Here is a 13,429-nt window from a genome sequence, read left to right as displayed (position 1 = left end):
GGGTTGCCGGCGATGGGGGGTACCTGCGGGCTCCCCAAAAGGTGACTGTGAGCAGGGTGGGGGTGGGGATCATGGTGTGCAGGTGGTGCGGGCAGCCAGGGTGCCCCCCTCCCACCCCACCCCAGAGCTCTGGGGAGGCCGGGAAGGGCTCTCCTGCCTGGTGTGGGGCAGCGGGCAGATGTGCTCCCCTGGCTGTGCACACTTCCACACTGATCGTTTACAGGGGTGGGATTTTGATCCAAAGACAGATCGGGGCTTGCTGGGGTCCCCCAGAGGGAAGCCTCTGCAATCGCACGTATTATTCCAGATGCTACTAGTTTAACTTGCTTCATTAGAGAAGCTACAGTACCCTCACACTCCTCTACTGTATCATGTGCTTTGTGGTGTTAGTGAGACTATGACGAAGTGTCCTTTATCTTGTGCTTTTTTTTGGCCAAGAAGTGGAATAGTGCATTCACTTAAAATAAAACCAACCCTCAGAGAGATGTCAGGTTTGGGGTAAAACGTCCAGGGAGGCCCAGGGGAGTGGTAGAGGCCAGGTGGCTTGAGCTGCTCTGGGGTCCTGCATGGAAACAGCTCAGTGAGCTCAGCAGGAGCCTCCTTGCCAGCTGAGCCTGCTGTCCTAAAGACATTGCTCTCCTTTAGGAGATGACATTGTGCTCTCGAGCACCCAAAATGCCCCACTTTGAAACAGGAGCTCGATTCTGCTGCACCGTGGGCAAACCAGCTTAAGGTTCCTATTAGCACAATCCAGTGGCATCGTTGCCACCAAACCACAGCACGTGTACACCGCAGCTTCACGGCGGACAGAGTCTTGCTTTGTGAGGCTGTAGCGGATGCAAAGTCACTTTATGTCTGCATACAGGTGCAACTGTATTGTCCTTCTGGCACTGTGCGATGAATGTCCATTTGTAGCCCCTCGGAGCTAAGTGCACCTGAAAGAGCTACGAATCCCCAAAGCATGCCCTGGGCTTGGACTTCTTCTCTGCCTCTTTTTCATTTGCTTTCTTTCTGAAGAACTTGGGCAGTGGACAATAGGCACAATGTTGAGTCAGTGTGTATACACACACACACACATATACACATATACAAGTGTATATATACAAGCGTGTGTGTGTGTGTGTATATTTATAAACATATATACACACAAGAGAGTTATATATAGATTTTACATATATATTTATATACACATATATATACTTTTCCCGATTCATTTCATTTCTTTTGATTTCCATAATTGCAGCCAGATCCCTGCAGTTCCTCAGTGTGAAAACTCAATACAAAGTTAATTTAAACTGTTTTAAAAACATTTTGAACAGTTTTGAAATGTTTTTATACAACCTGATCCAGGCGATAGATATCTGCTTCTCCAGATAGCTCATTTCGTATTTTTAAATGAAATGCAGCATTAACTGATCAGCTCTAGACAAACCTTTACATAAAACTTTTTGCATTTTATTGGGTTTGCAGTCAGTTGCCTGTTGTCAAAGATAATGATTTTAAGAACACTCCTCCTGGAGTTTAGCTCTGTGCTTGAAACTTGGCTCATGCCAAGGGATCCATCGATCAGATTTGGCAAAGGCATACAGGGACCTAATTTTCCTTTGTGGCCTTCCAGAGCAGTAGGAGAAAGACGTAGGATGTGATTAGCTAAGACTGACAACACGGTCATTACCAGACAACTAAGCTAGGGAGAAGCTGTAACTGTCCTCACTGACATGCTCGTTATTTGGCTGAACTCTGTTGCAAGCGAACTCTGTTGCCTAAATTCTGGTCCCTGCATCAAAGAGACTCTAACTGTTCTCTAGCAATCCGACTCGCAAGGCAATATCAATATGTGACCCAAGAATATTGCAAACATATTCAGTATAAAAATGCCAATCTTTTTTTTTTCTCTCTCTTGTGGTGATTGAGGACTTCTCTCCTGGAGATTGTTACAGGAAGCCATGGACGCTATTAAAAATTCTCAGTAGGCTTCAGGAAGAGTTACTAAAAATATTCACTAAAGAACATTTTGTCGAACTGGCACTTTTCAGTCTTCCTATTAAAAAAAAAACACATTTTTTTTCATGGTGTTTTTTCTTTTGTTCACCTTCTCTCCTCTTTTTATCAGTGGAAAGGGGAAAAATGAGGAGAAGCTAGGAAGGAGATAAAAGGATCTAACCTATGGCGCACAGCATTAAGGAAATCTCTGACCATTTTACTGCACCTCAGGTTTGGGGGGTTTGATTCATTTGTTTGTTTGCTTTAAAGAACATCTTTCACCCAAAATAATTTATAAATGAAAAAAATCTCATTCCAGTGTCACACGTCAGTGGTCAATAAGGACAGCTATCTTAAACCTTAAAATCTTTATCAACTTAGCACGCTGTGTGCCGGGCAGGAATTCGCTGATGTTCAGTGTCTTTCAGTGCTGGCTTTGGGGCACATTTAGGTACAAAATGCAGGGCCTGATTTTGGATGTGGTCATGCCACCAAAAATGAGGAGCAGCTCCTCGAAGTGCAATGGTATTGGACTCGTATGGTACTGCGTGTCGTATGTATGGGGCACCAGCTAGGAGAGGAGAACTGGGGACACAGAGGGGCTTTTCCAGCACAGTGGAAAGGAGGATCCAAACCATCTAGCAACGTGGTGTAAGCAGCCAAGCAGCCTTCTGTACAGCTCAGGATGGGAAGGACAGAGAGCAACTGGAGTGTGGCAGGGAATCCGGCCCACTGCTTTCAATTTTCTGTTGCTGAGTTTACTGGCAAGCCTCCTCCTGTTGGGATTCCTGTGTCACAAGTCACTAGAAATGTTGGGGTCTGTAGAAGCAACTGGTGGTTTAATTACTGTGCTGTTCAGAAGGGAGACAAGTGGATAGCGGTAGCTCTGCGTAGCACACGGGCCAGGTCTTCCGCTGGTGGAAATCAGCATGCGTCCTTCGATTTCTGCCGAGGCTCTGGAGGTCCCTCCAGCTGGAAGGTGGGCCTGCTGGGAGAGCATTGAGCTGGTCAGCATTGCGCCGGGAAGACCTCTGCGACCGCACCCTGAGGAATGGCCCAGATATTGCTGTATTGGTCTAGATTTGCAGCAGTAGAAACAAGCGGAACATTGGTCCTAAGCAGTTACACTTGGTTTTCACCCAGACTTGTGCTCATGACAGTGTTCTGCATAACCAGAGAAACGTAAATCTGCTTCTCATTATTGGATGGGTTTTTTTTTTTTTTTTACAAGTTTTCTGTCTGCTTTTTGCTTTTCTACTGTGAGTTTGTGGCAAGCAGAATGTGTGTATGAAATGCTTTCTGAGCTGGCTGTTGGCTGTTTGAGCTGAGGGGTGAAGAAAGGAAGAGAAGGAGGAAGAGAAAACATTCCTTGAATATTCACACTGTGACAGGGTCAGGGACACCAGCCCCTTGGACATAACCACAGCTGCATGAACTCCTGAATTTCGTGGAGCTGTGCTGGGGGGTCAGTGCGAATCTGTGCATTTATAGCGAAACCTCATCCCTCTCCTAGGTTGTTTCAGCTGAGGAATTAAACAAAGTAACAATCAAATATATAGACTCTACCAACAAAATTGTTCAGATTTTTTTTTTTTCCTCTCTGTTTTGCTCAGCTTGAGACTTTGGTGAGTGAAAATGCAGCTGTCAGGTTTGGTCTCTTTTTAGCCAGGTTCGTTTCACTAACCAGCAGTTAAATATCTTAAGAATCTCAGTCCAAATGTGGCAGTCACAATTTGCTCATCTCAAACAAAGAGTTTTAACTGAACTTAGAATAAAAAATGAGAAACCATTACTGTTCTCGGCAGGTAACAAAGTCCCTCTTTCTCATAGAAGCATCTGATTATTGGGGGGGGGATTAAAAAGTCTTTGATCTTGATAATTATTTGTATTGATGTGTACTTACCAGCATCGACAGTTCACTTGATTGTTAACAATTAATTAACAGTTCACTTGAGTTGTCAGGAATAACTGTTCCATGCATATGGTATTTCCTTGTATCGCCTTTCATTCATGCTAGGCCTTTTCTCCCGGTGAGGTAGCGGCGTTTCAGACCTGCTAACAGCTTCATTCGTACAAGTCCGTTAAAAGCACAGTTGCCCACTGCAAAACAGCCGGGTAGCTGCCCTTCCTTCCCTCTGCTCCTGCAACGCCGCAGAACGGAGCTTTCCCACGCCCATGGGAAAACTTTGCAATTTGGAGCATTATTGAGAGAAAACAGATTTTCAATACAGAGGACCCAGATCAGAACTGGCGGTCCAACGCTCTTCTATCCCTGACTTCGAGGGAGCTGAATAAAACTGTCGCTGGCTCCAATCCTGCCAGTGGGTTTCCAAAACAAAGTCTATCTGGCATCACTTGCTAAATGACTGTGATTTAGAACCAGAGAAAAAGCGGTAAAAATATGTGAAAGTGATCTTGAGATCAACTCAAAAATGTTAAAGTGAGACTGCACAGGATAAAATATCAAGTAGAGTTCAGTGATCTCCTAGCTGGAAAGGTTGAGGGAAGTAGTAGCTGCATTCGTATATTCTGCTTAAAGTCAGACGTAACTGTGTCTAACCGAAGGTTAGACCCTCGCAATCGGAGCGTCCCGCGACGGCCGGGATGCTGGATGTCTGACAGCACGTTACCATATCAATAGACACTGAAATCCCAGACGCAGTCTTATGACTTTGTTGCAGGATCTGGGAGTTGGAAAACATCTGGGTTGTCCTAGAAAAAGCTCTTTTCCAAATGCACAGTATTTCGCCGTGATCAGACACCTACAGCAGAACGCTGGCCGTTACCGGCAAAGCAAACGTCCCTTCGAGTTTGCTGCGCCTGGCCGCGAGGGTCTGCTCTGCCTTGCCTTTGCTTCGCCGGTTGTTTCTAGCAGTCGACTTGTTTCTGATTTACACCGCGAGCAGATCCGAATCATACCCATGGCAAGTTAAGTAGCACTGTCCCGAGAGATCGTGTCCTGTAGCTCGGAGGGATGAGTTTCTGGTGGCAAAGCTCGGTGATAGTCCGGCCTTCCAGGTGGACTTGCACAGCGTCTGCCACTTAGAGGACGTTTGTTTAGGAAAGCTGAGCTGCACCTGGGCTGTGAAACTAGAGGGAGAGGCTCACCAGATGGAGGAGGCCCAGGGCCAGATTCAGCTCTGCAGTTACCCGTGTGATCCTGGCGTAACTGCCCCGATGCAGCCCTCCTCATCTGCTCCGCGACCCAGATCAGCCTGGCCGGTCCCTGGACTCCCATCAGAGTTGCGTTTGGAAGCTCACGCAGACAGATGGGAGTCGACCAGCCAAACTCCCATTCCTCCCCCCAAAACGCACGGGCTGGAGACCAGATTGCAGGAGTAACCGCTGAACTCATTTACATTTTCACAACCGTTGTTTTAGGGTGGTCCCACGAGCCCCGTCTCCTCCTGGGCTGGGTTTGCCGGGCTCGGCAGGCAGAGTCGCGGGGCCAGGTTGGGGTGAGCTCCCCCGGCTGCCGGGCTCCCGGGGAGGGAGCCACGAGGGCTCTCGGGTTGCCTGGTGCCAGCCCGCCACCCCAATCCTGCCTGGGGTGAACCTAACCCTGAATGACGCTGGCTGGAGCAGTGAAAAACAGGGCATATTTATTTTTAAAGGCACAAGTTTCCTGTGCAGGGCTGGAGCCCTTGAGGGCCAGCTGTTTTGTACAGAAATCTCTTTAAAGTCAAGAAAGGAATCACCTAAGGAGAGGCTCGTGGGGCTGGGCCCACCTGCCTTATACCCTATCTCCTTCCCTAGGAACAAGGAAATTTCAGAATAATATAGGACAGCAAATTATTTTGATGTAACTGTTTTCATTAGCCTTTTAACTTGACTGGGTAACTTGATCTCAAAGGTAAATGTACAGTTACTATTCAATTACGGTTAAATAAAGCCCCTGCAATGCACTTTATGAACAAGTGAAAACAAATCAATGCTGTTATTGCACTGTATCTCTATTGTGTATAATATTATACATTCATCTGTAAGAGTAATTTATTTTTATTACTGTAAATAAAACTGTTAAAGTGATTTGTCAAGACAATATCCAAAAATGGGGGAAAAGGGGGTGAAAATTAAAACATTTGAAGATCTGGGTGCTTGTCCCAGGTATGTGCCATCCTCTTTGTGTCTGTGTTTTTCTTTCACCTGGGGCTGCACGCGGGCAGTGGACATCGGCACGGCCACCCAGTCCTCACAGCCTACCTGTGGGGCTCATTGCCAGCTCTGGCGGTTGGCCTCCACGTGCCCCTGGGTACACTTCCACGGGGCACGTTGGCAGCTTTGCAGGATGGCAGCGTCCTCCCACAAGGAGCCCACGGTCATGAGGGAGCATCTGAGATAGGCAGAGCCTTTGGTGGCCACCCTAGGGGTAGGGACAGGGGTGAAACCTTGGTATCTGGGACCAAGATAAAAGGTGTCACTCTGAAACCCCTGAGAAAGAGCAGATAACTGGGATCTGGAGAGGAGGTGGGTGGTGGTATCTCTGCTCCTGGAGAAAAACTCACAGAGATCACAGGTGAAGGGGAGCACCTGAGGGCTTTATAAACCCCAAAGGGAACCCCTTGGGCAGTCTCGAGGGTATCCACCCATCCTGATGGCAACTCAGCAGGGTGGCTCCGAATCCTGCAGCCCTTGGAGCAGGACTCAGCTGGGACAGAGTCAGCCAAGCTGCTCCACCACATTAACGGTGGCAGGAGCCCCAGGTTGCTTCCTTATGCTCGAGTGGGCACTTCTGTGTCACTGTTTCAGGGCCCCAGGGCCCCAGTGTGGCCTAAAACCAGGCACCAGCTTCTCAGCAGCTCCATTGGTTTGTCCCATCATGGATGAGGTGTAAAAGCATCTGGGACTGGACGTCAGTCAGTCTGTGGATTTGCCCCACGGTTCGTGTGAATTTGGAGATCTGAAGCAAGGCTCGTGTGTAGTCCCTTGCCACCTGAGAACCTGCTGCCCTGTCCTCCCTTGGGCTGTGACAGGCTCAGCCGCAGCCCTAGCACTGGCGGTCCGTGGGAATAAACCCCGTGGGAACGGCTACTCTCCGGCATGGCACAGTGCCAGCACCCACCCCCCGGCTTCCTGCTCCCCCGGCTGGGTGCTGGGCATTAAGAGCAGGGTATTTGGTGCTCTGCCCCCTTTTGCTACTCTGCATGGCCACTCACGTGTGTTTGTTTGATGCTTAGACACACTTTTACTAGTCTGGAGTTTTTCCTCTATCTACCAAAGGGAGGAAGAGGAGAAAAAGCAAGATATTAGAAAGCCACCATCAGTGTAACAGGAGAGAGGAGAAAAAATTGGTGGCAGACCAAACCCCAGGGAGATGGGGAGGAAACCAATGTCCAGGCAAACAAAGCAGGAGCAGTGGCTAATGCATCTACCTGGTCCGTTGCCCATGTGAAACAGTGAAAGCCCCCACGGCCAAGGCACTTAAAGATAGGGGAAGGTGGAGGAGAGCATGCAGCTAATTGGCCCCAGAGCAGCTGCGTGGGCTTTCCCTGACCCGAGGCCTGTGTCTCCACCGGGATCACGACAAGCTGATCGATCATAAAAGCTGCTCAAGCCATTTAGAGCATAGGTAGGGAAAGGAAGAAGAAGCATAGGAGTAAGCGATGGGCTTTTGCCTTCCTTGATTCAGCTTTCTAATGGGTGGCTCAGAAGCAGCTGGGGCTCAGTGCTGGGGCAGCACCAGCCCTGGAGGATGCATGTGCTTCACCACTTGTCGCTGCTGCCTGCTGTCCTGCGCAGAGCAGCCCCATGGCGAACGGCCCAGGGCTGCACTAGCTCGGACCCTGCTTCACCCACCGCTGCAGCTCAGGGTTTAGTTTGGTTTCATGCTTTTAGGCTGCTGGTAGCGGTGATCTCAGCGGATATTAGAAGAGGTGGCATCTGGGTCTCCCAACGCGCTGCTCCCCGCTGTGACTCTGCCGAACCTGGTGGCAGGCTCTAGAGGTGAGCTTGTCCTACCTGCAGCTTTCCTGTAGGCAGGTGCCCGGTTTGTGGTCTGACGCTGAGACCTGAAATTTGATCCTGGGCCTGCAATTTGGCCACCAGCCTCATGTTCATGGTATTTGGCTCCAGCCTCTCTCCTAAGACTCCTCCTGTCCAGAGCAAGAGGTGTGAGGAGTACATCTAGCCTGGAGGGACTACTCTATCCAAAGCACTTGCTTGAAGAGTAAAGTAAGACTCAGGCAATTTGGGGTTTCACGGGCATGCAGGAATGATCAGGGTGCCCTTGGGCTTTTTTGGTCACGGATCAGTCTGGAGCCTTCAGGTGAAATGTCCAGGACAGAGGCCTTTCCATCGAAAAGCAATTCTCTGCCATACAATTACCCAAACAGTTGGGGATTAGAGGCACATGGAAGTTAACTGATCTTTGAGAGCTGCTTCTGGCAAACTAAGGGTTGCAGAAATCACAGCTTTTTACTGCCTTTTTTCTACTTTTCCCTCTTCTGGGAATAATAAGAGAGAAATGAGTATCATGGGGCTGTTAATTCTTCTGGTTTCACTCAAAGTAAATGGACCCAACAAGAGCAAACTGACAGAGAGACAAAATGTAATATACATTAACCTCTTAAAATCTTTATTTATTTTTTTTTTCCTTAGCACATGCATAAAGTGTCAACAGTTTGGGATTATGTTGTATGAGATTTTTCAACAAACGTAGTTACAAGCAGTGGTTCAAACCTTTGCAGGTTTCCTCTCTACCCTGTACAGAAGAAAGTCCACTTTGCCACCAAGATTGTTCCTACCTTTCTTTCATAGTGTCAAGACAGGCAGAACCCACAACACTGGGAAGAAATACACTTGTTCACATTTAGCAACTGCGTACAGTAGATAGATACAAGCAGCAACATATACTCACCTATTGACTAAGTGCACATGGCTAGAAGACCCCATTAGACAGTGAACATCTCTTTTTTTTAAATATCAACTATATAATAATGGAAATCGAGTCATATCTGGTGACATGTGCTCCCTTCCGCGGGAGAGACGCCTCTCCCTCCCGTCAGTTGCTTCTATCAAGTCAATGGAAATTAGGATAATACTTCCTCTGGTGTAAAAAAATGAAGGTGCTGTGCGAGCGGGGGAGCACCGCGGCAGCCCCGCTGGCGCTCGGGGTTTGCGGTCCCGGGAGCCCTCCGGGAGGGCGGCTGCAGCGAGGCTGCTCCTGCCTCCTGCTGACGCCCGGCCCGAGCCTCCGGCCAGCTCAGGACCAGGCTACAGGGGGTCAAGTCCTCTCTTTTAGGAGGACTGCCTGACCCTCCGCCCCTCTTTGCCTGCCCTGCCACGGGGACCAGCGTCCCCAGCTCCCGGCTGTTGAATTCGGGTACACCGTCTGCTTTTGGGGGTGTCTGATGGCTTCCAGCCCAGCCTGGCCTAGCTGATCACACGCAGCAAGCTGGCTGGCCACGGGGAATCCGAGAGGATCCTCGCCTGGCTTCACCACCCCCAAAATTAAGGCTCCCATAGAGCCGAGCTTCACGCAGGGGCAGCAGTGCTGCTATAGACGGGAGATGAAAACCTCGTAGCACGGTGCAGCGTCAGGACGCCTTGTCCTGCCACGGTGTTTTGCATCACCCCCCTGAGCTTGCTGTGCTACAGCCAAGCTGGGACAGGAGGAGGAGGAGGAGGAGCAAGGCTCCTCTGCCCACATGGTGCCCCCAAACACAGCGCGACTGCGCTGTGCAGGTATGAATTTTTGCCTCGAGACGTACGGTTGCCAGAGCAGGTTTCCCTCGGGTTAGCCAAGACCAGAGTGATGGCTGCTGGCAAAGCTGCCTCTGCGTGGCCGTGGGGGCAAACGCCCCAGCTCCAGCCTGCAGGAAAGGAAGAGCTGCCGTCGGTACCTGCGTGGCACCGGCGTTGCGGGCTGCAGGTTTTCCCCGGGGTGCCGAAATGACACCACTAGCAGGCGAAATGCTCAGATCTCTGCCCCCTCCTTCCCCGGGCAGGCCTGCCCTCTCAGAGCGAGAAGCGCGGTGCACCTTGGCAGTCGGGGCTGGGACGAGGAGGCGCAGGGATGCCCCCCGAACCCGTTTCGCAGCGGTCGCTGCCCGTTCCTCCGTGCCATCGGCCTGGGAGCAAGAGCACCGCGGCCTCCCTGCTGGCACCGGCAGCCGGAGCAAAAGCCCCAGGCTTTCGTCTAGTGCGACCGTGTGAAGCCACCGGTACGAGACAGCCCTGGGCCCGTCGGCAGAGCCGCAGCAAGGCTGCCTGCCCGCGCGCCGCCCTCGCTGCTGCTGGCGAGGAGCTCGTACCTCCAGGCCCCGCGCGCGTCGGAAATGCAATGGAGATGTCCGTAAAAGGCACTTGTATCAATAATGAATTCCAATGCAGCTGCATTTCCACTTTCCTTCCTACAGAAACACAAGATCTGAGTCCCCACGCGTGACACAGAGCAGCCTTTCATTACAAGAGAAGCAGGGAAGAAAAAAAAACCAAGAATGATGTTTCATAATCAACTCAAACACACACCGTGGGAATATTTTGTTTCAGATTTCCCTGGGCACATCGAGCCGCCTAAACATGAAGGAAGGCTATTAAGCTCGCTCTGTTAAGAGCCATCAGACTTGAAACACTCCAAAAATGCATTTCAGAGAAAACGGTTTCTTTTTGGTGGATTGCATTTGTTGGTTTGCTTGTTTGTTTTAATCTGCTCCAATCTGAGATGAAAGGCAACTCAAAGAGAGGCCCATTTAGGAAAAACTGGCCAGAACTAACTGCAGATCTGGAATTTTTCAGTATAAAAATATTTTTGGGGGGAGGGATCAATGCTTGTAACAGTAGGATCTTTGGAGACAGTGAGGGACTATGCCAAAGACAGCCCCACCACATCTGCAAGTCATCAGCACCACCACCCTGGCCTCCTGAGAGCACCAGATTTCTCCCCTCCGCAGCATGCTCACAGCCCGGCTTTAATTCCCTTGGAGCTATCGGGAATAAGGAAATACTTGTGCTGAGCTCCTGCTCGGGGACGAGCGTGCCAGGTGGTGCAGCGCGAAGGCTAGCAGCAACCCATGGAGATGCAACAAGAGCAAGAGGGAGAACCTGGATACCTTAGCCACTACCCGGGGACTGTCTCTCCTTACGGAGACCCACCACTCGCACGTCCTGCCTGAAACTGCGGGCTGTTTGCCTCTGCCTTTCCCTCAGTTCACACGTGCTCACCAGCTTCCTTCCCACTGCTTTCCACCAAAGAGCGCCAGCTCAGAAACCAGTGCCAATGTAGTAAAGCTTCACAACCGCTATCAAAACTGCCACCTCTGGATCCAGTGGGATCCACTTGGGGAGAAACCACCCAGCAATGATGGCTTGTCCAGTGTTACCGAGCTCTGCTGGGACCATAGAAACCTCAGCTTCAGCTCCCCCTGCTTAATGCACTGCAGGAGTGGAAACGTCCTGCAAGCCTTGCTACTACCTGGGGCATCGCTGCTGAACAAGGAAACAAACCTCCAGGAAGCCATGGGCTCCCCCAAGAGCTGTTTTCGGGGACCCCAAGATGGGCACTAAGCGGAGCTGAGCCAGAACAAGCCTGGACACTGCTTTTGCCTCACGTAAGCCCTGTTTTGAGGAGCAACAAAACACAAAGGCAAAGACTTGTCTGACTTCTGCCCTTCCCAGTTTCCCTCTTGCTGCTCCTGACCAGCCTCTTCAAAGCAGTAGTCACTCAAACCTTGTGAAGAGTCCCATCCATCTGGAAAAGATGATTTTTTTGGCTCTTCAAGTAATTTTTAATGCTTGTCCCTGTAATCAGTAGAAAACTAACTGCATGTAAAGTGCTCTGGAAATATCCTCCCTGCAGTGTAAGAAAATCCCTGTAGCTCAGAAGAAGAGAAAAACATACATAGATATAGGCTACCCAGAGGATTTTCCTCACCTTTGTAGAAGGATAGATGCTGACACATTCCCTGTTTCCAAACTCCGATTTATAGCAATAGCACCTTTCACCCTCAAATCTCAAAGCGCCTCAGTAGAAATCAACAAGTCCTCAATGTGCATTACGGCAACTTCATCAGGCTCAAGGTCCACTGTGCTTTTAGAATAGGAGTTTTAAGATTTTTTTTTTCATGATAAGTGATTTTCTATTTGATAAGTGTTCCTGAAATATCAGGAATATCCAAACACAGGCAATAAGAAAAAAACAACGAGATTTAAAACCAGTGAGCTGGGGTTGGGCCTTCCAGGAGAAAGCACTTCCTAACATGGCAGGAGGCCAATCTCCCTGCCAAATTATGATGACGTGCTGCTTGCTCAGGTCTTATTTCCCCACTGTTTATAAACTCATTTTTGAAAGTGGTTATGGTGTCAGCTGCTCCATTTTTCAGTCACCACCTGGGCAGGATGGTCCAGTTGAAGGAGACCGAACAGCTAGGTCCTTCTGGAAATCATGTGTAAGCTTTTGGAACCCTCAGAGGAGCTACCCTACACCAACGGATACTTTTCAGAGGTGTTGGCCTTAACTTGAAAGAGCAGTTTGCAAACTGCAATCTGTGGACCATCAACAGCCTGTGAGGAACAGGTTGCTGGAGCCCCTGCCCTCTTCCTATTGAAACGCTTCTAGAAGAGCCGCCCATCTTCACTTGCCTGCAGCTGTTTCACATCTTTCCCTCTCAGGTGTTTATTCTGGAGTAAATTTAATCTTTATTGTATTCGAGGCTCGCAGCAAAATCAGAAAAAGGACAGAAAACCTAAGGGAGAACAGAATCAAACTGCAGTTTGATCGGCAACGCTGAGCCTGCAAACTACCAGGTTAGCTTTGGAAGCAATCACATTGCAACCCAAGGAAGGGGATCAGGCAAAATCCCAGAATTATGGACTCACCGGGCCAGAAGGGATCCCAGAGAGCACCACCACCCCTACACCCAGCACAGGGTCACTGACAGTGCTCCTTTTGGGTGTTTGCCAACCCAGTTCTCCATGGTGGAGACTACAACCAATTCCATTGCTTGTCTGTCTTTACCTTTTCACAGGTTTCCCTGATAGCTAATTTTACTCTTTTCTGCCACAGTTTAATTCTATGACTTTTTGTTTTATCCAACACAGACATGATGAACAGATTATCCCCCCTACTCTCCATCTCTTTGCAGCAGGTTTTACATACTTGATGATACCTGATGTACAGAGTGGCCAGAGCACATCTAAACAGCCAACCTAAGATGCCAAACTATTTTCTTTCCATCTTGTTTCCTCGATTCTTACTATGTTTGACACAGCTAAGTGGTAGAATTACCATATGGAAGAAAGGGCCAACCTTGTCCCCTGAAACTGCATGCAACCATGGACTAGAGAGCTGGAGGAATCATTTCACACACTATAAGGATTAGAAGCCACCAAACACAAGAGTCTTCAGCAGATCTATGCATATTCCTACTAAGAACAAAAGGCTATCGTGGGACCTATGATCACTGTCCTGGAAAGCTGGCCAGCAAGGTACCCATGAGAAACTATCTAT

Source organism: Rhea pennata, chromosome 11 (assembly GCF_028389875.1).
Source record: "Rhea pennata isolate bPtePen1 chromosome 11, bPtePen1.pri, whole genome shotgun sequence".
Classification (NCBI taxonomy): Eukaryota; Metazoa; Chordata; class Aves; order Rheiformes; family Rheidae; genus Rhea; species Rhea pennata.
Note: the sequence above shows the minus strand (reverse complement) of the source record.